Source organism: Tiliqua scincoides, chromosome 3, assembly GCF_035046505.1.
Source record: "Tiliqua scincoides isolate rTilSci1 chromosome 3, rTilSci1.hap2, whole genome shotgun sequence".
NCBI classification, from domain to species: Eukaryota; Metazoa; Chordata; class Lepidosauria; order Squamata; family Scincidae; genus Tiliqua; species Tiliqua scincoides.
This window is the reverse complement of record NC_089823.1, coordinates 23,581,549-23,608,712: the sequence shown is the minus strand read 5'-3', so window position 1 is coordinate 23,608,712 and position 27,164 is coordinate 23,581,549.

Sequence of the window (27,164 nt, the reverse complement as noted above, 5' to 3'; positions counted from 1 at the left end):
TGCTTCAAAGTACAAAGGCAGTGATTATAATTTGCACAAGGTAAGCGATAAAGTTGGATGGATTTTATAAGTGGAAACTTCTGTGGGGCCTGGCACACATGTGCAGACTCCATTTTCAAAGCAAAGAAATGTTTTAAAAGCATGATTTTGAGCTATAAGGCTGCAATCCTATACATGCCTAGGAGCCCACTGAGCACAAGTGCTACAATATTCAAAGACAGCAACAGTGCTTTATCTGCAACGGTGTGAGATGGTGCTAGTAAATGACACAAGGAGATGGGGGGGGGGCCCTTGGCATGGCATAGAGGGGACTATTGGATAACTCTGCTCTGTGCATCCCCAAATGCCATTTCAGCAGCACAAGTGCCATTTTCTGCTCAAGACAGTGAAATAACAATCTAGTAGAGCAGTTCTGTTAGTGGCGTAGCTAGAGGGGGTGCAAAGCACTAAGTTTTGCAGGTGCCTGAATGTGCCATGCAAATACTCTCCCCCCTCCCCTTTGGAGTCATTCTGGGTGGTGGGACCAAACTGAGGTGTTCCTCTCCATTTTGCTTCCAAAACCAGGAACAGCTCTGAGGGGGAGAGGCCGCTGGCACAGTGTGTTCAGGCATCTGCAAAACTTAGTGCTTTGCAGCCCTCTCTAGTTACGCCACTGAGTTCTGCCAATGCTAGCAGGTCCTGCACCCCAACCAGCTGCCGCATTTCTAAGCTTATCACACCTGTAGATCTGCCTACAATGGCCGCATATCATACTGCAACATTGGAGTCACACGCTGGCACTGCTGAACATGTATTGATGGTTGAAGTGAGCATTAGCAGCTGAGCTTTTTTTGAAAAAGAAAAAATTCTCCATAGTGGTAAATACCTATCGCACAACAGGATGTGGAAGCGACTTTAAATTAGCAGATGCTGTCATTGACGTAATTATGGGCTGTATTGCCAAGTAAAACAAGTGACAAACCAACGTGCGTGAGCTACTGAACCTCAGCATCAGCCCAGAGGAATGGCATGGAGTCAAAAAATGTAACTGCTCTAGGTCAGTCAGTGGAGGGTAACTAACCAGATGTTTGTCTGGGGCAGAGAAAGTGCAACATATACTTATGCTCATTTTTATATAGCAACAAGCAGCTATTAGAAAGTTCAAATTATTAAAGTAGTGGTATCTTCCATGCAAGTAGCACACACACGTGAGCCACACTGCATGAAAATAGGACTTAAAATAAATATAGAACAGTGAAACATACATAGTCAGTTTGGATGACATGGGATATGCCAAAGACCTACACATTACTTTAACCATGTGACTGGACCTTGCTTGTTCTCTCCCCCCCCCCCTTGCATCCTCTACCTAGTAAATAGCAACCAGGTTACCTTCCTGCAGATTGTGGTATGGTAGGAGATTTTTTTTTTTTTTTAAACCCAGTACTTGCACTAAGGAAAGCTTTTACTTCCAGGACAAACAGCAGTATTTGTTTGGGGGATGGGTTGCAATTCAGTATGACATTAATCCATTTCCCCCTCATATGGTCGCAATCTGCAGAGGGTAGTTCTGGCACTAAGTATTGTAATGTACAACCTATTTGATTAGATTGAAACAATAGTTGGTAATATTTTCAGCTGTAAATAGGAGGGAAGGAAGTGTGAACGGAGGCACTAGGGATCACAGAATCCCTGCTTGTCTTTCCAGCATTTCCATACGTTTGCCACCTCCATGTTGGCTTGAATGAAAGTTGCTGTGTATGATCAGGAGGCATGAATATCATGTCAGACCTCAGAGAGGGCATTCATGTTTCCAGTCTTACTCCTTTAGTGAATCATATATGCAGCCCAATTACATTCATTCATACAGTCAGACTGTTACAGGGAACTCAAGCTGCAATGGGAGAGCCTTCCTTCTGGATGCGTTTCTCTCTTCCCCCACCCCACACATACTACTGCATCTGTCAGTCTGCACTAGGTATGGTAGTTTCTCATCTCCCCAAGCATGGAAAAGTGTTCTGGATCACAGATCATGCTGACTGGATCAGGGCTACAATTTTCATCATCTGAAACAAAACACCAGACTGATTCTCATTTTGCTTTTGTGTATACATTCAATACAATGTTGTGACTAGCAGGATATCTGGCTCATTCTTTAAAGGCCTGGAAAAGAAAGGCAGAGGTTATTTGAGCTTAGCCTACAGGAGAACTCCTGTTACATAGTTTGAGGGAACAATAGAAGTCTGCACCTGAACAGGTTTCTGCCAAAGCTGATCTCACTCAACTGTGGATCTTGATTAAATCCATTAAGTAGAGAGAGATGGATTTCTATACATCTCATTACGATTACTTTATAGCTAATGCTCATGGGTGAAATAAGGCATTTTTTCATGCAGGAGACAGTAGGAAAATCAAGTTGAGCCCCAGACCTGTTTTAGAATCCAGCCAAATCAGCAGGAAAAACTTTGGCGAAGACATTGGTAAAACTCTCATTATGGGAGTTTCCGTAAGTTTAAAGGAACTGTCTGAGAATTTGTGTATACTGTAAATCCCATTTTGCCTGCAGTGGTAGAGCCCCAGCAATTTTTTTTAGCAACTCTAGCTTAAGTCATAAAGCGATGACCTGAACAGTGAAAACAGAAAAATGTTGCACAAATAGAGACCATGAACCCATCTAGCACTAATGCTTCACCATCATCATCATCATCACCTTCACGATCATCTTTCTCTTGTTCGTTTTTCTTTTGTGTTAAGAGAGAAAGTTTTTTTTTCTTCCCTTTTACAGCTGCAAAGCACATATTGGTTGCATTTATTATATGTGGAAAATACATCTTAGGTTTAATCAGAATTTGGAACAGTAGGAAAATGTGTAAACAATGACATTCTATCCACATGTGTATAAAAAGGATTATCGGGTACTCCACACTATTTAAACTAAATACATTTAGGAAACTGGTCAGTCTTATATAATTCACAATATTAACTCCTAAGGATTTGTGCATTAACTATGCCTTCCCCCCATTTATTTAACAAAATGTTTTTCACTCTTTCAGTAAAATATTTTCAAGGTGATTTGCAGTATATATTTAAAACATCAACAATAAAAGCATTTTTTAGTATCAGTCAATCAGACCAATGAGAGCCATTAAAAGCTGTTACAGAACCTACTAAAAAGTTGGAAAAATGGCAGAGTACTTAAAATACACCACATTTTGTGCCAGGTGAACTGAGAAAGAAAGGAAGTTCCATACCTGAGATGCCACCACTGAAAAGGCCCTATCTCTGGTAGCTGCCCACTTAGGTAGCTATTCTCAGGTGGCCTTATTCCTGGAGGCCCTGTTAAAATCTTCAGGATTGCTTTCAATAGCCATGTGGGGATTGATCCTGATTTCTGGAAACTCCAAGACACTCCTTGAGGGTTGGAAACCCTATGACATCTTCACCTCAGAAGGTAAAGGCACCCAAAGTCAGGCCTTTCATGAAGATCTCAATAAATGGGCATGTTTTCAAAGAAGCAGACACTTCCATGGACAGGGATGGGCACTCGGGTTGACTCAACTCAAGTTGCGCAAAAATGCTGTTCTTATCAATTCATCTTGAGTTGTGGCCATCACTGACCCTGACTCAACCAATGACTTGGGGATAGTATATTGCAAAAAGAGTCTAAACTCGAAATGACTGACATTTCTATCTCGAGTCCCTAGTACATGTGTATTCTTGCTTACTCTTTTGCTGCTTCCATGTTGTGCCGAAGACCTTGTGGACAATCTGAAAGACAGTATCAGACTGACGGCGGCAGCAGACATGGTGGGAAGAAGGTATGTTGGTTCCAGGAGGCGGGGCAGGCAGTGTTGTTGGGAGGAGAAAGGCTTAATGGTTTTTTTTTTTGCTGCATGAGGCTGTGGGGGAGGGACCAGAAAGTGAGGGCTTCACTTGGACTAGATTAGTGGAAAATTTTGAGTTGTGACTTGAAATTTTTTGTGAGTTGAGTCACGATGGGCATACATTGTGACTCACAAGAGGTCACTGACTCACAACTCAGGCTCAGTGCCTTGAGCACATCGCTACCCATCAATATACTAAACATTAAAGGTTAAAAATAGTGCTTTGAATCTGTGCCTAGAAATGAAGAGGCAGGCAATAAGGACAAAAGCTTACCCACTGCATCATTTTTTTTTATTTAAAAAATTTCTACCCCACTCCCCTATCCCTGATTATGGATACTCAGGGCTCCTTTTAGTATTCATTAAAATGCATGACACAAATCCATCAGTTTCTAATGGTAGGTGGGAATAAAAACTCACAATGCACTTCACTTACTTAGGAAGTTGCCTTGTACCACATCAGACCAACAATTTATCTAGCTCTGTATTGCCTATACCAGGGGTGTCCAAAGTTTTTGGCTGGAGGGCCACATCATCTCTCTGACACTGTGTTGGGGGCCGGGGGAAAAAAGAATTAATTTACATTTAAAATTTGAATAAATTTGCATAAGTTTACATAAATGAATATATGAAAGATGAACTTATATGAATGAATGGTCTTGCAGTAGCTCAAGGCCTATAAAAGGCCTTGCACAAAGCAAGGTCAGCCTTTCCTTTGCTGCCTCTGCTGCATCACAGACATGAAACAGCAAGCAGTGGAGGGAGCCTTCATCCCACAGCTCACGCGAGAGGTCAAACAGTCGCCCTCACGCTGACAGCAGTTGAGTTGGGCCAGTGCAGGCTCCAACAAATCTCCGGAGGGCCAGAGGCTCATTGGAGACTGGGGGCTCCCTGAGGGCTGCATTGGGAAGCTTCAAGGGCCGCTTGTGGCCCCAGGGCCGGGGTTTGGGCACCCCTGGCCTATACCAAGTGGCAGCAGGCTTCAGGCTGGTAATATTTCCAGCCTGGAGATGCCAGTCTTGCAACTGGGACCTTCTATAGGCAAGGCAGGTACTTGGCCACTGAGGGATGGCAGCTCTCTGTCAAAAAGCTGAAGCCTCCTTTGTTTCTAGTTATGAGTCATGCTCTTATTGGATGCTTCCAGACTTCTTGGTACTAAAAATGTATTTCTGCTATACTCTTTTGGCTAGCCGTCTGTGCGATAGGTCTGTTTGGGAACCAAATTTGCAAGAGTTTTGTAAAACTCTTTTATTGACAGTTTGGGCTGACAAATAGTTATGGAACAGCCAGCAAGTGAACTGTAGATTTTTGCAGTGCCATGGGGTGGAGCTGAAGAACAACACTTCGCTATTCTTTAGCTGTTTCAACCATCCACTTGTTTCCAACAATTCTTTTAAGTGGTTAGCTTGCCAAAGTTGACCCACTGATCTATATAAGAGACTAATAGCATTGCAACTCTTTGCACAAGATGCTCTCAAAGCTGTCCATTGCTTGAGCGGATTCAACTGTGGCTACACAGCACAATTCAGGGTAAGGCATTCATTAGAAATGACCAAATCATAAGCGAATAACAGGATTTTGTGTATATTGGAAAAGAAATGGACTCATAGCAACATTTGAAGCTTCATAGAATCATAGAGTTGGAAGGGACCTGAAAGGTCATCTAGTCCAACCCTCTGCTTGTAGCATGAAATTCTCCCAGAGAACATTTTCAGCAGGTGCTTGTCGAGCCTCTGCTTGAAGCTCTCCAGTGAGGGAGAATCCACCACCTCCCTGGGTAATCTGCTCCACTGTTGAACCACCCTTACCATTAGGAATTTTTTCCTGATGTCCAATCAGAATCTCTTCTCTTTATGCCTGTTGGATCTACTTCTACTTTCAGAAGCAGTTGAGAACAAATTTGTCCCTTCTTCCATTTGACAGTCCTTAAGGTATTTGAAGAGTGCTGTCATATCTCCTCTTCACAATCTTCTCTTCTCCAGATTAAACACATAACATTTCCTCATAGGGCTTGTTCTCCAGCTCTCTGATCGTCCTCATCACTCTCCTCTGAACCTGCTCCTGTTTGGCTGCATCTTTCTTGAGGTGCCCAGATTTGGATACGGTATTCCAGCTGAGGTCTGACCAATGCAGAGTAAAGCAGAACCATAACTACTTGCAACTTGGAAGCTAGATGAAATTTCCTCTGTGCTTCCATTTTCACTCTTAACACCTCCATTGAAATGAATGAGAGAGCAGAGATACGATGCATCAGGGTGATATTATAGTACTTATAAACAGTGGTGGGAAAACCCAGCGTGGCATGACTTGAGTTCAGTTGCAGAGTCACTTCCCCCCGGAACGCAACTAGTCCTAATGAGTCCTAAAAGAGTCCTAATGGGGGCACTTTCCATGTCTCCGAGTCATCCTTTACTGACTCTAATGGACTTGAGTTGAGTCACCCACCCCTTTAAAAAACCAGCTGTGGAAAAAATGGGGCTTCTGCTGGGCTCTTTGTGTGTGTCGAAGTTCTCTTTGAACACTCCACTGCCGTCCTCACCCATCTGTAAACAGGACAGGAGGGGTGGGAGGGATGGTGAGAGAGTGGGGAACGGAAGCGCCAAGAGGGAGGAGGCTCATGAGCAGCAGCTGTGAGGCTTATCAGGATGACCCGATCTTTGCAGCCCTACTCAGATGTAGTCCCACTGTAGCTGGTCATTCAATGAGGTTTGCTCTTCCAAGTAACAACAGAGCCATGAGGTTGGAAAGCAAAATCGGGTGAAAAAGTTTTCTCCTCTCTCCCTGGGCTTCTGCAGCCATTTGTAAGGCAAGAAACCCCTTGGGCTCCTCCTCCTGCTTTCCTTCAGCCAATAAAAATATCCAAAAGTCCATTGTTTGTCCAATGATCATTGGTTCATTCCTTCCTATTGGAGATGGAGAAAAAGAGCTCACTCTTGCCTCCCCCCGCCTAATTCATTAAACTTTCCCTGCCTCCTGGCTGGAACTCCCTACTGCTCGCTGGTCTGAATGCTGGCCCCACAAGTTTTTCCAAGCAGCGAAAACAGGAAGCAAGCACCCCCAGACACAGGCAGACCTGAGTCAGCACGTGTGGGGACAAGTGCCAAGTCTTTTTTAGAGTCTTCCATGCCTGCGACTCATGAGTCGCCAAGTCACTGAAAAATGCTCATTTTTACGACTCGAGTCCAAATCACCTGACTCAAGTTCCCAACGCTGCTTATAATATAAGAAGGTTGACTGCATCCCAAATACTGATGTTTCAGAGGTGGGGTCTGCTGGTGTCACAAGATTGCCAACGCTTGAAAAGTGTGGATCAAAAATCTAGTACTAGGCAGGACTTGGAAGAGAGGAAGCATGACCCCAAATGAACTGAGAAATTGCCAGCCATCCACCTTGAAAAAAAATCCAAAGAAACAGCATCCTATTTGCAAACTAGTAACCCGACAGGCAAAATTCAAACCAGGGCTTCCTGACAGGCACTGAGCAGCACAAAAAGAATAAGCATGATGGACATCTCATGGAGCACTGAAGAGTTCAAATGATGTAGTGACCATTCAAGGAGAGTTTCAATTGCAGAGACAAGCATACAATTCCCACTGCACCCTTCATCTTGGGCTGCAGTTGTTAGAGTTCCATAACATTGTTCCAGGGACAGGTGAAGTGAAACAGACCCCAAATCCATCACACCATCAGCGTGACTCACTCTGTGCTCGACTTACACCATACATATGGATTATGGACAGCTGCTCGTCATGTCTCACGGAGGCAGCAACTGAAGCCACGGCTTACATGTTGGTATGTTGGAGCAAATGAGTTCACACCTATGTCCTGTCAAAAGAAAAATGTGCTTAGTGCATTGGAATCTAGGCCAATCAAACCCTTAATGGGACTAGATCCAATTAATTTGCTTAATTGGCTTGTCCTTTGGAATGTCACTGTAACAATCTGTTTCCCTCAGACTGGAAAGTATTTTGGGATTGGAATAGATTCATCATGCTCTGATACAGTAAACACAATCATGGCATATTTAAAAACAACAACAAAAAACCAGTCCTTTGTGGGAAGGGGGATGAGAGGATAAGAAGGTTTGTTGTGGCCCCAAACAGAATGCTTCGAAATGAGAGGGTTCTTCCCCATCCCTGCTCCTGCCAACATGGGATCCAGCACAGTTTTTCCCCTGAATTCAGCCTTCCTACCCTCCTGTACTGGTCCTGGGAGTTTTTGTAGAGACATTTTTGAAATTGCTATCAAGTGTTATAGAACAAACAGAACCAACACAGTCCTGATGGAGGCGTTATCATGCTGTAGAAGGTCCGGCAGGATCAACACTGGAACTAGAGTTTTGGCCAACCTACCGTGACATGTAATTGGGGGTTTCAGTTGTAACACCCTGTATGAACTAAAAAATTCACAACTGCTGCAATCCTATTCACACTTACATGGGAGCAAGTCCAATGGAGTTGAATGTGTCTTACTTCTGAGTAGACATGTATAGGATTGTGCTGTAATGCCCCAGAGACAATGTGACAATTTTCACCGCATGATAGAAAACCTCATGGCAGTGGCGTAGCTAGAGTGGGACGCAAGGCACTAAGTTTTGCAAGGAGCCTCACCACAGAGTGCAAGCAGCCCCTCCCCTTCAGAGCCATTGGGGGGATGGGTCCATTTTGCTCCCATTACCCAAAATGGCTCTGAAGGGGAAGGGCTGCTTACACACTGCAGTGAGGCTCCCTGCAAAACTTAGTGCTTTGCACCCCTCTAGCTATGACACTGCTTCAAGGAACCATCCTCTTGCATAAAAATAGTCACTATGATGTGCTGCCGCTTTAAGGGACAAGCCCAGAAGTCCTCAGGATTAGACAGATCATATGAAAAATTGGAAGAAACTGAACTGCAGAAGTCTGTGTGAGCAGTTGAGCCTATGATGTTCTTATAAAATCCCATTGTGTTCAGTGGTGCTTACTCACAAGTAAGTATACATAAGATTGCAGTGTTAGGGACCTGAATAGTTCTAGGCCCTGATGCACTAGCAACAGAGGGCCCAATCTTAAACATTGCGTGCCGGCTTACCACTAGCGCACACTTTCACAAATGTGCCGTAAAGCTCTAGCCAGCACTGGGCTAGAGCCAGTGGATTGCGTGGACCATCAGGTGGCAGAGAGGTTGGTGGGGGGAGGTGGGGAGGAGGCATTCAGGGGTGGTGGGAGGATGGGGAGAGGGAGGGGATGAGAAATGCCATGGGAGGGAGCGGGACAGGAAAGAAGTGGGACAGATCCTGAGCCTCTGTGTCAGGTCCACTGCCAGACACAGAGGCTCTTGATTCTATGGCAAACCAAGGGTTGATGTAGAATTGAGTAGCCCCATTGCAGGGCTACTCGCCTTACCTGGGGGAAGGGGACAAAAGTCTCCTTTTTCCGAGTTGATGCCAGTGCTGCCCAGTTCATGCTCAGGATGCAGTAGCAGCCATTTTTGGCGTTGCAGCAGCCCCGTGCTCCGGGCAGCATAGGATTGGGCTGAGAAACAAATAAGCCATACTAGTTATTTCACCAGTTTAACAGTGCAAGCCTATGCATGTCTACTCAAAAGAAAGTTCCATTGTGTTTATGGGCTTTAATCCCATGAACGTGCACATAAGATTGCAGCATATTTTTTTTCTTTTTTTCCGCACTGGGCCCTTCCAGTAAGTAATAAATAGTTGAGATATCTGAAGGAGTCTCACATGTTCTCGCTGTTCACACATATCTAGCAGTCATAAGCTGCTGGTTTCTCTCACCCTTTGTCATAGGGCTGGTTGGCTTGGTTTCAAAATGACCTAGAAAGGTATGAGGGTAACATTTTTGTTTTTCTTTGTATTTATTCTGTAACATTCTGTAACATTTTTTGTCTAGGACATGTTGTTCACTTGATCTGAAATGTCTTTTTACAAGGCAGTTTTGGAATGTACTGGAATAAAACTCAACAGCTATAATCTTGAAAAATAGTTTGTGAATGGTGAATGCAGGGCAAAACAGAACCCAAACACTTTTATGGCTAAGGAACAGACATGGCTCTTGTATTCTGATTATATATATATATATCTTTTCATCATGTCAGATTTTTTTAAAGAACATCAGACTTTGAGCTTCTTAGGATATAGGAACATTATCTGATAAGTTTCTGATTAAAAACAACCATAGAATCATGGGAGATTTTTGTTCATTGCCTGTCTTTCCCATTAATTCTCAATTACAGTGATTGTCAACGTTTTCATCTCACAGCACACTGACAAGGCACTAAAATTCGGTCCCATTGGGGGAGAAAGGCGGGGCAAAAATACTGTTAATAAATAAATAATAATAATAAATAAAATTGTCAAGACACACCATCACGTTTTGGCAATTGACAAGGCACACCATGCTGCTGGCTGGGGGAAGGGAGGGCTCACATCTCCCATTGGTATTACTAACAAATGACCCTTCCTCAAACTCCCTTGGCACACCTGCAGACCATTTGTGGCACACCAATGTGCCACGGCACAGTGGTTGAAAATCACTGCGCTATTAACTCTTATAGTATAAGAAAGGGATGACCAACTGGAGGCTTGAGGGGCTGGAAGCGGTCCTGAGAGCACTTTTCCACTTGTAGTGGTTTTTTAAGGAATGCTTTCAAGTAACAACTACTTACTCTTGCATTGGTTGACTCATATATCCATCCAGAAGGAATTCCAAGATGACCCACATGAATAATAAAAATATAATAACAGTGTCTCTCATACTGTGCTTTTAGTTCTTAGAAAGACAGTACATATTCGTTGAACTTAAGGGAGGTTCAAGATTTTGGCTTTACACTCTGACTTCAGAATGTAACCCTTGCATAAGATGTGGGCAGACTCTATTTATTACTAAATAGTTAGGCCTGAAGGCATGAATTCCATTCTAGTGAGGCACTTACAGCTAGAGAATTAATTATTATTATTAATTAACAGTATTTATATACTGCTTTTCAACTAAAAGTTCACAAAGCGGTTTACAGAGAAAAATCAAATAACTGAATGGCTCCCTGTCCCAAAAGGGCTCACAATCTAAAAAGATGCAAATGAATACCGGCAGACAGCCACTAGAACAGACAGTGCTGGGGTGAGATGGGCCAGGAGAATACCAACATTATTAGGAAGCTGACCATAGTTGGCAACAGGACAGCCCCCCAATGCTACACTGGCATTCGCCCCCCAATGCTACAGAAGTTGGTCATTCCTAGAACCAAGGGTATAATAGGTCTTCTTATATGATTCCCATAATAATCTGCCTGTCCTCTGAGATCCTTTCTTGTTATTCCCAGAGATGTACCGAAGTCACTTCCTGGAGTCCCGAGTTGAGTCCCAAGTCTCCCCCCTTGACTTGAGTTGCAAATGAGTCATAACAGGTGGCCGTAATGAGGCATTTTTAGAGTCGGTTTGACTTGAGTCTGAGTCGTTTCAAAAAGCGAGTCGAGCCACGAGTAAGCCACAGATTCGCAAAAAACATGGAGGTGCTGGTGGTGTGTGTGTGTGTGTCGGAGTTCTCATTTAACATTTTGCCCTCCTCCTCCCATCAAGTCTGCTGCTAGTGCTGGTTTGGATGCTGCTGGGTTCCGGATCACCTGCAAGTTTTTTCAGGGTGCTGTGGAAGCAGTGAAAAAGGTTACCAAGAGACACAGAGTGACACACAGAGCCACACAGTGAACTGGGCTGGCAGGTTGAAAGACTTGAGTTCCGAAACACAAGTCAAAGAATCAAAACTTGTTTCCAAGAAGACATTCTGAGTCAGTTTCGAGTTGAAAGACACGTGTGACTCAAGTCTGAGTCATAGTCATGGGCAGTCCCTGATTATTCCCATCTAGTTAGGTGGAAAGATACTGGACAGTACCTGGGGCTAGAAAGGTAGAAAAGTACTGGACAGAGGTATTTATCACTGGTGGTGTCTCATTTCTGGATCACTCTCCCCAGGCAGATTTGTTCCCCCAGAATTTTGGTGCTAGCCTAGCATGTATTTATTTAAATATTTATTTATGTATTTATTTCAATAAAATATTTTTTATTGTGCTCTGCTATTTTACCTGTTCTCGATCCTTTGCCTGGTGCTCCCGTTGTTCCATGGAAGTGCTTATTGTGCAAGTGGTGGATTGTTTTTAGCATTTCAGTTGTTTATTTTTATTTGTGTCGTTGCGTGTCACTGGGCACACAGTCATAGAAAAGTGACTCATAAATTGTTTGAACAAACAAACAAACAAATAGGGGAGAACGCTTCTAAATCAGGATGCGTGATTATCCCTTTCCAAATGTCACCACCTGCCCCAGCTCCTTGCTCAAGCTCTCTGATTCACACTCCAACCTTGAAACATAATACTAGAACATCAGGCTCTCGACTAGGAGAAAAGGCTCAAGTAGGTCTAAGGAATGCAGCCATTGCTATTATACCAGAGACTGGGAGGACTGTCAGGCCGGCCTAATGAGTAGGGTATAGGAAGTTGCCTTATATGGTGTGACACCATTAGTCCATCTAGCTCAGTATTCTTGATACTGAGTGGCAGTGGCTCTTCTCAGTTTCAGAGAGGAATAATTCTCTGCCCTACCTGGAGATGCTGGGAGTTGAACCTGGACCTTGATGCATACAGTGTAGATGTACTTCCACTCAGCTACACAGTCCTTAATAGCAGAATATAGCAGAAGGTGAAGTGTGGAGGAATGATAAACTAGAGCAGTGGTCTAGCTCACCACTCTCCTCTCCACTTGGCATCACACAGCATCATGGATGGGCTGGCCCCAGTGGCATAGCTATGGGGGGTAGTGCAGTAAGTACCGCAGGCACCACAGTAAGCTGTGTTGTAAGCCACTTGCTGTCGGAAGCATTCCAGGCAGTGACGGTAACAGTCCCTGTAGCTACATCACTGGCTGGCCCTACTTCTACTATCGCTGATTGATGTTTTTAGATATATTTAAGTACAGCATATATCTAAAAATATGTACAGAGACTTGGATAGCATATGTTTAGCAGCATCTTCTACTGACAGTGGATGTATACTTTGTTGGTTCTCTTCCTAGTAGCGCTGAAATGACTCCAGGTTCTTCCAGGTGTTAGACTTAAAAGCCTTTCTCTGCTCACACTCATGGTGAAGTTCAAAATTCTGCCATTGATAGTACAATGCACAGCTTGCACAGCTTTGGAGCGCTTCCAAAGTGGAAATCCAAAGTGGATCATCATTTCAGCTCATGTTCAGTAACAGGAATTTGGTTTGGTGGTGGTGTGACTCTCAGGAGAACATCCTTGGCTTGTAATCTTGCTTCATGTCACTTCTGACAACATTGGTTTTGATCTGTAGCTACGGACCTGAGCATTGGAATACGGTTTGAAAGGCAGGGAGCAGACAGGCTGGTACTAGTCCTTTGTTGCTCTTTCTGTGTAACCAGATATTAGTGAAAGAACATAAGAAGTCTTTAAATCCCAAGTGAAGCAGATACTGGTTACTTTAAAAAGCCTTTTGTTCATCAACGATAGGGATGTCCTCCCCCCACACACATACAGAGATTCTTCTGAAAACCATCATGAGAAGAGCACAGGAGTGTACCTTATACTAGATCTAATCACTGGTCCATATGGCACAAGATGGAGCACTCAGATTGGTAGAGGACTCTTCCAAGGGCTCACCCAGCCTTCCTGCTTGGGATTCTTTTACTAGATGGCAAAGGACTTTCTGATGCAAAACATGCATTCTGTAACTGAGGGATAGCTTTTCCTTCTAAGCAGTTGCTTCTCACTTTACTCAGTGTTGAACGCAGTGCCTGTAGGACTGTCTCTGTTGTCTGTCCATTGGAAATACTGGGGATTGAAATGTGTTAAAATCTCTTCCACCCTGTCAATAAGCAGAGCTGGGCTGTGGAGGAATCTAGTCACAGTCTGGTTCTGATTAGTAAGTCCTGGGTAAACTCCTGTGATCGCGATAGAATGGCAACTGCACCAGTTCAGTTCTTTAATAAATAAATAAATAAATAAATAAATAAATAAATAAATAAGTCTCTGTGCAATTTCCAGTAAGAAAGAACAATGGTATATAAAGCAGCATTATGTAACACAGATTAATTTGGGGGAAGGTATTCAATCATTTTAATATTGCATTTGGTGATTAGTTAGTGCAGCAGGCTGGTGCATGTACTGCAAGATAAGACCTCACTGTAGAAGTCCTGCAGCATAACTGCATTGTCTTTTCATATTTCACAACATATTTGCTACCAATAATAGTGATGTTGGACTGAAGAACAAAACAACTTACAGCCCAGTTCTATCTGCGCTGAATCCTGGGGGGGGGGGGGCAGAGTTCTCCTCCATGTAAGGGAACATTTGTTGCCTGGGGTAAGCCTTCACTGCCTGAATGGGTCTATTAGGACCTGCATCAGTGATTTACCCAAGGAGACCTCCAGCAACCAAAAATCCCCTCCTTGCCCCTTTCCTGTGCTGAACCCACGTGCTCTGTCAGACCTCCCGATGACCACTGTTGCCCATGCAAAGGCTATGGGCTTTCCGCTGTTGCGAAGCTCTTCATGGTACTTTTGTGACAGCATGCTCTGGTGGAGTGCATGTTCCGCTGGCACAGGCTATCATTAGGATTGACCCACTAATCTCTGCTGAACTACAAGCTGTGTGACTGCCCTTTGCCCATCTGTAGTGGTGGTGCCGAAATGCAGCAGTCATCAGATCCCTCTTTTCTCAACCTATCATCCTGGCACCGAGAATAAGGCCTCCAGGTACTACTGCCAGAATCCCTGCTCTGAGACTCTTAAGTATTTTAAACAATACACAATTCATTTTGCTTCTCTTCCAGACATGAAGTTCAAACACTTACAGTGCAGTCCTGTGCATGTCTTCTCAGAGGTGCCATTGAATTCAATGTGATTTACTCCCAGGTAGCTGTGTATAGAATTGCAGCCTCAGAGCCCAACCCTGAACTCTGAGCACCAGCTTACCACTGTCACAAACATGCTGTAAGGCATGTTTGCAGGGCTTAGTACCAACCCAGTACCACAGCTAGCCCGGCGGAAGCCCGCACTGAACCCATGCCAGTGGGAGGCTGGCAGTCTGCCACTTGGTGGTCGCCCGGATCACCTGGCGGCGGAGAGGTTAGTGGGAGTGTGAGAGGAGGCATTCCGGGGCGAGGGAGGTGGACAGAGGGCGAACAGAGGGCAGGGAGGAGGTGTGGTGGGGAGGGAAGGGACGGGGCCTCTCAGCTCGACACGGAACTCTGTTCCTCTGTGCCCGCTTGACAGTGGGCACAGAATCAAGTAGTCCCATTGGAGGGCTACTTTGCTTATATGGGGCAAGGGGACAAAAGTCCCCTTTTCCCGAGGAGGTGGTGGCGGCTGCCCTGGGTGCATTGAAGCCATGTCCGTCATTTTGGTGCCACAGCAGCCCTGTGCAGCTCAGGATTGGGCTGTCAGTTGTGTTGTATAATTTGTTTCCTGGAAGAGGGAGTGCATGCCCCTTCTCTCTCGCATGCACTTAAGGGCACATATAATGTGAATGCTCCGTACAGAGGCTTCTTTACACAATAACAGCCTGTGCTGCTGCCTTCCAAAAACATGGGAAAATTCGGTCATAACAGGTATGGGCCTCTGTATAGAAACCCTGAGGCTCTGCATTGTGGAGGAAGAGGGTTCATGGACACTTGGCCATCACCGGAATTGCATGGTTGACACAGTTAGTGGATGAATTGGTCCACTATCCTCTTATCACAGCATCTGAGTATTATTAGTATTAATTTCATTTTATCCTTCCATTCATCAAGGAGCTCAAGGCAATCTAAGAAGGCATACTGAGAAACAGGCATAGAAGAAGCAAATAAACTGGGATGTTTAAAATTCTGATTGTAAAGTAAGCTAGAGTAAAATACTGTTTCCAATATTAAAAAAATATCAACAGCTTTGAATTGGTGCCTTCTTTCTCACTCTGTGATCCATGGCCTGCCCTGCTTATGTTTATTTTAATTGGGAAAGGGACCAAATGGATCTGCGTAAAGCAGTGTCTCTCCTAGGCATATGTTTCTAGGCATAAGTATTCTAGGCATAAGCTTATCCCTTTCTGTAATGCAGAGATTTTAAAGCTGGCACAAATACCTTGTTAAGCTCAGAGGAGTTCTCTTGTGCTAATTTATAACTGCTCAGAGAAGTTTCCAGCCTCTCCCCCCTCACCCGTCCAGTGAAAAAAGCCTGGAGCCTCCTGTAAATTGGAGTCGGAAGACTGATCTCAGAAGGTAAACTGGTGATGAAATACTTCATTAGTACCTCATTTGTAATTTATGTCCGCTGAAGTAGCTGACAAAGAATCAAAACGCAAGTCACAGATTTCTTAGAAGTACAGCCTTGGAGGTCATTGAACTGGATTAATTATAACCTTGTGTAAAGCGTAGCCTGTCTCTGTGTCAATTACCAGTATTTGATAACTAAAATTATGTCAAGCTCTGTTCTTCTTCAAGACACAGACGTACATTTAAAAAAAAGAAAAAAGAACTGAAATATACTCACAAAGGAATACACATAGCTAATTAGTCAGGCTCATTTATTAAACTTCAATTTGACCTAGCAGATAGACATTCAGATCCATAGAAGTGGTGGGAAGAGGAATCCAGCTCTGGAAAAATAAACTTCTGTCCTTATCCCTTCATCCCCCTCCTCTTAATCATCTGGAAGGTGAAAATATCTGGTTTGCTCACTGAGGAATTATTTAAGAATACAAGGCTGGGGGTGAGTTAGTCCACTGCTATTGAATGTGACCTTCTTGTAATGGATGTGAAAGCTGTTAACTCTAAACTAAAGCCATAGAACTTATGAGATGGGATGTTGTTCAAATGAATCAAAGCTTCATATCTAAGCGTACCCTCCTTCTAACACTTAGGGTTTTTATTATTTGGGATTTTAAACAGATTTCCATGGTTGCAAGGAATATGCATTACAGTACATTTCATAATGCGTTAACACTCTGAGCAACTGTGAGTGGTCTGGTTCCATGTGCAGGAAAGCAGTATTTGCTTAAGGGTATGGCAATCTTTTGCCAAGTTTTGCCAAGCGTTACCTGACCATCCAACTCAGCCAGGGCCACCAGCTAGCACAGGAACAAAGCAGAACTCACGGTCACCTTCCAAACAGGAAATCTTCACACAATGATTGTGCATGCAGCAGCAAGCTCTGCCCCCAGCATATGTACATTCACTCATCTTTCTGTTTAGCCTCTACACATGCCGCTACACATGTACAAAGTCTCTATGCATACAGAGTTGGCTAAGAGTTGTGGCACAGAGTTGTGGCTAAGGGAAGCCATGGTTAAGAGTAGTCTCTGCTATGAACTCAGCAGGTAGCATTATGCAAGTTACTTGCACCCATTATGCAAGTAATGGGTGCTACTTTTGAGTAGACATGCATAGGATTGTGCTCACAGTCATTGGGGCCCATATGTTCAGTCCTAAGAGGAGTCATGGCAGAACAACGGCTAGTGACGTCATGGCTGTGTACCTACCTACTGTAGAACTCTAATTGACATCACATGTTCTACAAATCTAGATTTCATGTTGCTATGCTGTATTGTGTGTGAGGTGAATGATTTTATTTCGTCATGCTGCAAGCTTTGGTTGTGATGATAATACCACTGTCTTTCCCTGTCTGGCATCCCCCACCTTTATCTTTTTTGCCACATGCTGCGCTGAATGGGCTCTTAAAAGTGCAACATCTATGGCAAAGATAAGGGTTGCAAAGAATGTGTAGCGCATGGAATTTATAGAGCTCTCAGATACTAATGGCACTGTCGGTCCTATTCAGCACATCTTGCAAATAGGTGGGGACAAAGGATTTCAACTCCTGCCTACAGGTGGAGATCACAGATTTGGTTTATTCATTGAAACTGTCATTGGGTAAAAAATTCATAACTGTGTTGTGGGTTGATAATCAAAGTCAGTGATGCTGAAGAAAGGGATGATGAGGTCAATTCTCAATCTAGTCGGACAAAAATGGCTCTGAAAGTGTTATTCATAATTCCTGATTCAGACCTGGATTTGGACTGTCACAGAAATCCAGGATGGCTCAAATAGGAGTCCCAACCGTCAACCATGTGCCAAAAATGACTCGTCGTCTTTCTCCTAAAAATCTTCAGAACAAAATCAAATGCTTAAACATATCGAACAGCAAAGCCATTCTAATAGCATGCCAAAAATCATAACATTAATGTAATTAATGGTGTAATCCCAGATCCTCAGATTCTGAGTAAACATGCATAAAATTGAGCTATAAATAAAATAAAAAATAAAATATCATCTGAAAAGATATTCCCAGAACATCAGCATGCAAGCCTATGCACCTACTCAGAAGTAATGCCTGTCGAGTTCAATGGAACTTACTTCCATGAAAGAGTGTGTATGAGTGCAGCCTTCGATTCCTACAAAAGACAGATATCTAGCCCAAGAAGCTTACAGTCTAGGCTTGGGGGCACAGAGAAAGAAGGGAAAACTAATCAAAGGACTTTCATTCTAAGGCTGCAGGCTTACACACAATTGAAGTCTGGCTTAATTCTGGAAATGTGCATAGGACTGGGTTTTAGGATGCTAAAGAACAGCCGAGACAGAATTCCAGTTTATAGAAACCTCTTGAACTAATCTTTCTGGTGGAGAGATTACCTGCAGTTAATCTCCTGCAGTTTTTCAATAGGATGTTCAATACCTTAGGAGAATGCCTAAGAAAAGCTGCAGTTTGTTTTGGCAGCTAAACATAACACCCTATACGTGACATTCAAGAGAGCAGAAAACCAGAAGCCATATGACTGGATTAACTGTTTTCATAAGCAAAGTGCTTTGGCTCGTATTCCCAGTTTATGGTATAAGAGGGACAGCCTTGCCATTTGTATTCTACCAGTGGATTAGGTGGTGAAAGCGTTTTTCTGGATGAGAAATGAGCTCTGCGAGTACAGCACTCTGTTTCTTGCAATTATTAATTTCATTTTTACCCCAGCACAACTCCAGGAGGCTCAGAGTGATGTATATAATCTCTCTCTCACACACACATTTTAAACTCTGAACCTTGCAAGATGGCCATCTAGTAAGCTGAGATGGTGACTCACCCAATGTCACCTAACAAACTTCATAGCTCAATGGGGCTTGAAGAATCTGCCCATTGGGCAGATTCTAACCTAGCACTTAGAACAGCAGTGGGTACTTCCCTATGTTCACTTCTACATGTACAAACAAACAAACAAACTTAGCAGCCTCTTTTATGAGGAAGGTAGCAGCTTTGAAAGAAAGCTTGGATAGACATCATGGCTCTTGGACATTGAGTAGATGATGACAGCCCATTACTGTGGTTCATTCCCATAGACCAGTGGTTCTCAAACTCTCTGGGAGAGTTTGAGAGCCACTAAGTTCTTGCATGGGCGAGAGGGGGGAGGCAGCAGGGGTGGGGGAAGGCAGCAGCGCGATCCCCAGGATTGCGCCGCTCAGGGGGGCTGCAGGGGCTTGGGTAAACATACCCAAGCCCCTGCAGCCTCCCGGGGGTGTTGGAAGCCCAGCAAGACCCGCAGCAGGGCTCCCCGCAGCAGTGAAAGTAGATGCGGAGTGATCGCACCCCGCCTCCGGAAGTGGAGCGCAATCGCTCTGCATCTACTTTCACTGCTGCGGGGAGCCCTGCTGCAGATTGTACTGGGCTCCCCGCACCCCTGGGAGGCTGCAGGGGCTTGGGTATGTGCCTCCTCCCTGCCTCTAGGCTGCCCCCGCCCCTTAAGGGGGCAGGGGCCAGGGCCCACAGGCTGGGGCGTCGCAATGCCCCAGTTTGAAAAGCCCTGCCATAGACCGACAATCAGGGATAGTCAGTCTCTCAACATGGAGGTTCCATTTAGCTACTGTGGCAAGGACCGTAGCTATTATTTTGAGAAACCATGAATTTGTCCTATCCTTTTTGTGAATCCATTGATGCTAGTGACCATCACCAAGGCAGCAAACCTATGATCATTTCCCTGGGATTAAGTCCCATTGAATGCAATGGGTGTTCCTTCTGAGTAGACATACATAGGATTGCACTGCAAATCTTCCAGTTTGTCAAACGTGTTCATGAATTCATGAATGGCAATGTCAAGAATGCTAGCAGGCAATGATTGTGTTCTGTTGTGTAACATTCCCCCCCCCCCTTAAAATACTGGCCAGGACATTAATATGACCACCTCAATACAAATTTGAAGACAGCCTTGTGCCATTATCCCAGATATGACTGAGTCATAGTCATAGCTCTGGAATGACATCTGATTTGAAGCAGTTGGGCATTAAAATACCAGACACACAGGAGGGCTCTTTGTACCTGCCTGAACTATTGGAACATGCGTTTGTGGTAAAATGCTGGGCAGGGACAACTCTTTAAAATGCTACTGCAAGGAAGGGTGAAAGGTTAAAGCAGGTTCATCTCTTACATGAGACATTCCCTCCCTCCTAATGTTTGCATCATGTTCTGAGCCTGCCCTCCCTTCCTCCTTCCTTCCTTTTTGACCTCTGTCAGAAAATTCTGCAAATGTAAATATGAAGACATGCCTGAGATTCTCTTTAATGGAGCTGCTGAGAGAAAACATTTTGTCCTGACCACAGGGATTTGCGAACAAAGTCTTCCAAATTGGCACCTGTGATTCAATTTGCCTCCCCTGAGCATAAGAACATAAGAAAAGCCTGGCTGGATCAGACCGAAATCCCATCTAGTCCAGCCTCCTGTATCTCACAGCATGCTTTTGGGTTAGTGTAGTTAACATCCCTAGTGGACTTGCTGTTTTTAAAAACAAACAAGATTGGTGTTTTAACCAGTAGCGCAGCCAAGGGTGAGGTGTGGTAAGTATTGTAGGTGCCACAGCGTGCTGTCCCACTCACCATTGGAGCCGTGACAGCAACACACAAGTGGGCCACTTACACAGCATGTTGTGGTGCCTGCAATACTTATTGTGTCACCCCCCCTTCTGGCTACGCTACTGATTTTATCATCATTTTTTTTAAAAGAGGAAATAATGAAAATAATGTGCCCACACAAGTGACTTTTTTACACTGAAAAGGTCTTGAAGTCAGTGGTGTAGCTAGAGGGGTTGCAAAGCACTAAGTTTTGCAGGGAGCCTCACCGCAGCGTGCAAGCGGCCCCTCCCCTTGGAGCCATTCCAGATGGGAGGAGCAAAATGGAAGCGAATGCAGAGAGGCAGGCAGGCGAATGCCTCCATTTTGCTCCCCCCTCCCAAAATGGCTCCAAAGGGGAGGGGGCCTCTTGCACACTGCGGTGAGGCTCCTTCAAAACATGGTGCTTTGCACCCTCGGTAGCTATGCCACCACTTGGGGTCAAACCCCTTGACTTCTTTTGAAAGCTGGGAGTGTTAAAGAGTGGTTTAAGAGATCTCATGGAGAAAGGTCCTTCTGAAAGGCTGTGGGAAAAGTGTCTGTGTGTGTGCAAGATTGTGTGGGCAAGTGTGTGTGTGTGGGAGAGATTGCTCACATATCCCACTGGCTCCTAGCCAACGCTTATGTTTTATTGAGATGCAAAAATCTTCATTTTAGGAGATATCACTTCTCTCTCTTTTATGATATAAGCTAGCTGGTGTTGATTAGGAAATAGAATAGATTTGGTGACAAAGAATTTAAGGTCTCTGAAAACTAACTTCTTACAGAAATAAAAAATCCACCTTCACAGCATTTTCACCTGCACCATTTGCACTTCAGGCCTTCTTAGGGAATACATGAGGTTCAGGAAGTAGCCTGTGAGCAACTATTGTATAGCAGTTCACATCAATTAGCTACATAATACTTACAACAACCTTGTAAAGTAGGCCAGCACAATCATTTCCATAAGGTTTATGGCAGAGCCAGAATTTGAGCCAGGAACTTTTCTGATTCCTGGTTCACACTTTTAGCCAATACAATGCACTACACAAATCTTCAAAGTAGATTTGACTTGCCAATAAATCGGGGTCCTGTTCACTTCAAGGTTGCTGCCTTAAACTTAGTGAGGTTGCTGCCTTAAACCTAAAATGCAATGTCCCCTCCAAAAAGCCCTCCTGTGATCCTCACCATGTTAGTTGGGTACTCTGGGCTTCTCTCCCAATCTATCAGTTTTGAACAAAGAAAAACGTCCCATTCTGATTCTGGCCCTTTGTCCCACCTGGATCAATTTTGCCTGCACTGACTGGCAGCAGCTCTTGAGGCTTTCAGGCAGGGATGAGGGCTTTCCCAGTCCTACCTGCAGATGCGATGGGCCTTAGGTAAGTAATTTTGGTCATATGACCCTGTGAATGGACCTAGGACTTGCTGCATGTGTTTGACTACTCTGCTATACTTCTTTTCCTTTTAGCAAAAGGAAAAGCAAAAACTCTGACAGACCGATCCAATGCTGGAGCAGCGGCCCACACACTACCCAGCCATCGCTGTCACAAAGTGCCATAGGGTATTTCACTGCCACTAGGCAGTGTGCGGCGCCAGTGGAAAGGTCAGTGCTTGGCCTCTGTGTTGGTGGGATGCCACAGAGAAGCATGCAGTGGTGTTCCTGCTGCTCAGCTGGGAGGCATTTTGGGATGGGAAGGGTGGTTGAAGGTGGGGAGGGGTGGGACGGGGAGCAGGGATGGCTGCAAAGACTGCCACCAAATCCTATTCCCCCTCCCAAACACTCCCAACGAGTGGCGTCACTAGGTTTCGTGTCACCCGGTGCAGGATGCCAGCGTGTCACCCCCCCATGCAGTGGGTGGGGCAACACCCCAGGTGGTGGGCGTGGTGATGTACTATCACTCCACCCCCACTGGTTTTTTTGGCTGTACCTTTTGATAGAACAAATACAAAACGCATTCTGCATGAAATTACGCATTGATTGATATATAACATGATTTGAGTGATTTTGGTCACTAGTGGTGTCACCCCCCCCCCCGAGTGTCAACTTAGTAAAACCTTATTGCAGCAGTCCTCAAACTTTTAGCACTGGGACCCACTTTTTAGAATGACAGTCTGTCCAAGACCCACCAGAAGTGATGTCATGGTGGAAGTGACATCATCAGGCAAATTAAAATAAATAAATATAAATAACTAAAGTAAAACAAATAATTAAATAAGTAGAAGCCAGCCCTGTTCCATCAAGTGAATTTCCTCTGTAGCCTGCCTGCAATAATACCCCCCCTCCAAAACCAGTAAGATTTTCAGCCCTACCAGTGCCCAGTTCAATTTAAGAACTTCTGTTTAAACCAGATCACTGTCAGGATCCACCTGGCTTTGCAAGTCACAAAAAGGTTCACCTTATCAGCTGAAGCCTCTGTTTTGATCCTTTTTAGTGTGTGTGTGGGGGGGGAGGGAGGTTGCCTTCTGGAGCATTTGTTGAGCTCCAGTTCCATCAGATCAGGTCCATTCTGGTGGCTTCACATTCCCCTTTCCCTGGCCTGACCACCAGCCAAGGCATGTTTGCTTACTCATGAGTAAACTCGACCATGAGGCTTAGTTTTGCTTTCCGTAGGACTCAATACATTCATCTGCTTGGAGGGAGGGACTTCCTTCTCAGGTGTTTTTGGGGGCTGCATTCATTGGATCAGGACCATTCCAGTGTTGTTGGATTCCTCTCAGCCTGCCCTTTCCAATGGACTAAGGCAAGTTCGCCTACTCATGAGTTAACACGCAATATGGCTCACTTTCACTTTCCATAGGGATCCATGCATTTTTTGTTCTCCAGTTTTTTGGCCATAACTTTTGATAGAAAGGAGATATTTCACTCTGGTTTTTTGCATTGCATTCTGCTCGAAATTCCGCATCCAACGGTATATAATATGATGGGGTTACTCCTAACCACCGCGATTTTAGCGTGTCACCCCCCCACTGCGCGTCACCCCCGTGTGCGTGTCACCCGGTGCGGCCTGCACCCCCAGCACCCACCTAGCGACGCCACTGCCAACACAGGTCTCTTCAGTTATGCAGCAGCTAAGTAGCTGGCACAGATCCAAGTAGTCCCATTGGGGCTGCTGGAGTTCTACACAAGGTAAGGGAACATCAGGTTCCAGGAGACCTCTGGCTTCTGCTCTGGCCCCACAGGATACAGCAGCAGCTGTTTTATCGCTGATGTATAGTGTAGCGCTTCCAGAGCATAGGATTGGGTCCCAAGTAAATAATTTTGGTCATATGGCCCTGTGAATGAGGGCCTCTGTTTTTTAATATAGAACTTATTCACAAGCCTTATTACAGAAGAAATTAACAGATTGTGTGTGTGTGTGTGTGTGTGTGTGTGTGTGTTTTACAACAACAAGTTATGACTGATCTAACCTAGAGTAACCTTCTCCATCAAAATACCACATTTAAAAAAAATTTCTAAACCTATCAGGTGTCTTATCTATAGACCTTTGTTTGAACTAGAAAATGCTTTCATAATAGAATCTGAAAGAAGAATTCAGTTCACTGTGTTTGCGAACTCAAAGTTGTTGAACCTGTTGTTTTTATTTCTAGGATTAATAGACGCAAGTTATTACAGAAATCACACTCTCTATTTTTTTTTTTTGTCTGGGCTTTTGTTTGCTTCTGGTTCTTGCACTGTGGTTGCCATTAATATGCTCAAAAATGGCCTTTGTGGTTCTTATCTGCATTTTCACATAATAAATTATAATCCTTACCAGAGGACAAGGCTGGAACCTAAGCCTGCCTCAGACAGCTGCAAAATAGTGGGATCAAGGAGTTTGGGAATGATTTGCAGCAGAGAAGGAGTAGCTGGGAGTGGAGAACTTAAACCAAGCTCTCTGCTGCTTTTCTCTTATAATTGTCCCCTCAATCAGAGGTCTGGGAACATGTTTGGGGCATTGAGGGAGAAAGGAGTTGTGGAGAGGATGCTGTAGGGCAGTGGTTCTCAGATGTTTAGCACTGGGACCCACTTTTCTAGAATGAGAGTCTGTCATGATCCACTGGAAGTTATCTCATGACTGGAAATGACATGATCAAGCAGGAAAATTTTTAACAATCCTAGACTGCAGTGCTACCCACACTTACCCAGGAGTAAGTCCCATTTACTATCATTGTTAAAAGCATATGCATAGTAGCCTGTTAAAAGTACAGAGCAGTAACATTTCCCCAGATGCTGTCACATACCATGGTAGCATCAGGTCTAATACATTAAAAATAAAATATTGAAATGAATGTGGACCCACCTGAAATTGGCTCACAACCCACCTAGTGGGTCCTGACCCACAGTTTGAGAAACACTGTTGTAGGGGAAATTCAGTAGGCAAGTAGGAACAGTTTAATCACTACTTCCCATTCGCTGGTTTTTCTGCTGAAACTGGCCCCCATGCCCTGCCATTTTGCAACTCTATAGTAGAAAACTAGATTCCCTGCCTTGGGTCTGCTGCAGAATGTGTAGTTCTGACTTTAGTTGCCTAGGCTGCGGTCCTATAATGCAGCATTGCCCAGATATCCCCCAACAAAGATGTGTTACACAAAAGACTTGGTTGAAACAGGGCCGTGATTTATTGAATTACAATGCAACGGGTCCTGGCTATACTCCAGGCCCCTTTAGTGCGGGCACCTAACTAGGAGGAGATAGTTCCTGGGCAAACCACCTTGGCTCAGAACCTGAGCTTGCCAAAGGCTCCCCCAGGGTCTTCATTACCAACCCCTGGAAATGGGGAAATATCATTATTCCCCAAGTGTGCTGTTTGTGGATTCAACTTCCATTTCTATCTGGAATGGCTATTCTCCTACTCCAGGATTGTCATGTGCCTAGTGATTGTGCAGCCAAACCTGCCCAGCAGGGTGGGGTGGAGTGACCAGGTGGGTCCCATTCCTCCTATCAGGTAACTTGATGACATCATCAAAGCAAAGCTATATTTCCCACCTGCAGGCTATGGGGTTGCTTCTCTGCTAGTTGCCTGCATGATCCATTGGTTAGGCGCTTAGAGAAGAGCACCCCCTTGCTCACTTGTGAGTGCAAGGACTAGGACTTCTTTGAGCAATCTAAGGGCACAATCCTAACCCCTAATGTCAGTGCTTTCCAGCACTGGCATAGTAGTGCCAATGGGACACGTGCTGCATGTGTGTCACTCATTGGGTGTCACTCATGGAGGCCTCTTCAAAGTAAGGGAATGTTTGTTCTCTTACCTTGGAGCTGCATTGCCCTTCTGTCAGTGCTGGAAAGCATTGACATAAAGGGTTAGGATTGCACCCTAAGTAGTTTAAGCTATGTACCATCTCTAGCTATATTGTGATCAGGGACTTTATGTTGCTTTGTCTGTTAAGTGATTCTAGCCAGCATGCAAACTTCCCTGGGTTTAAGGCAGCAATGGGTTTTTTTTCAGGGGGGGGGGGGGGAGATTGTGGGTTAAGGGTTTTGAGTAGCATTCCAGCTCCATACCATACTAGCAAGGTTTTTCCCTGTTCAACTGCTGGTCCAGTAAAGGGAAAGTCAGGTGCAGGAAGAGGGTGAGTGAGCACTTGCCACTAGGTGCTATTCCTCTTGGGCAGCTGGCCTTCTTGCAGAAGTCCCTTTCCCTGACAGGCATAGAGTGAGCCCACAATCCAGTGAAAAGTTCCCTTTGATTAGTTGGCAACCTTCAGTCTTGAAAGACTATGGTATCGCGCTCTGAAAGGTGGTTCTGGAACAGCGTCTAGTGTGGCTGAAAAGGCCGATTCGGGAGTGACAATCCCTTCCACACTGGGAGCAAGTGCAGTCTGTCCCTGGTCTGTCTCCCTGGCTATGGGCCTTCCTTCTTTGCCTCAGACTGTTGGCCAAGTGTCTCTTCAAACTGGGAAAGGCCATGCTGCACAGCCTGCCACCAAGCAGGCCGCTCAGAGGCCAGGGTCTACTGTGTTCGTTTTGTTCCGTGATAACAACTGGTTGCGAACTTGTGACTAGCCCAAGTGTTCAGGTTGTTTCCTAAAATATTTCCTGCCTTTTTCAGTTGAATCTGAGATCTACCAGAATGACAGAAGATCCAGCCCAGGCAAATGTAATAAGCACCTTTGTCACACATCAAAATAAAATTGTGGGATAGGGCCACAGTGATAGAGCACACTCTTGGCATGACTCCAGTTTGAGTCTCAGCACCTTGATGGATCAATGGACTTTGTGCAAAACAGTATTGTTCTTTTAGTCTGCACTTAGCTGAACAATTCGACCGGCAGGTTTTGAGAAAAAGAGGCAATTGGTATTCTTTGCTGCAGGGTTGAATTAGATTAGATATTAAAGGACCATTATGAAATCCTAGCCTTATAAACAGTTCACTGAGGGAGATCTCATAGAGAAAATTGCTGAACCATCTTCCTTGGCAAAACAGGAATGTTTTAATTACAGCCAAA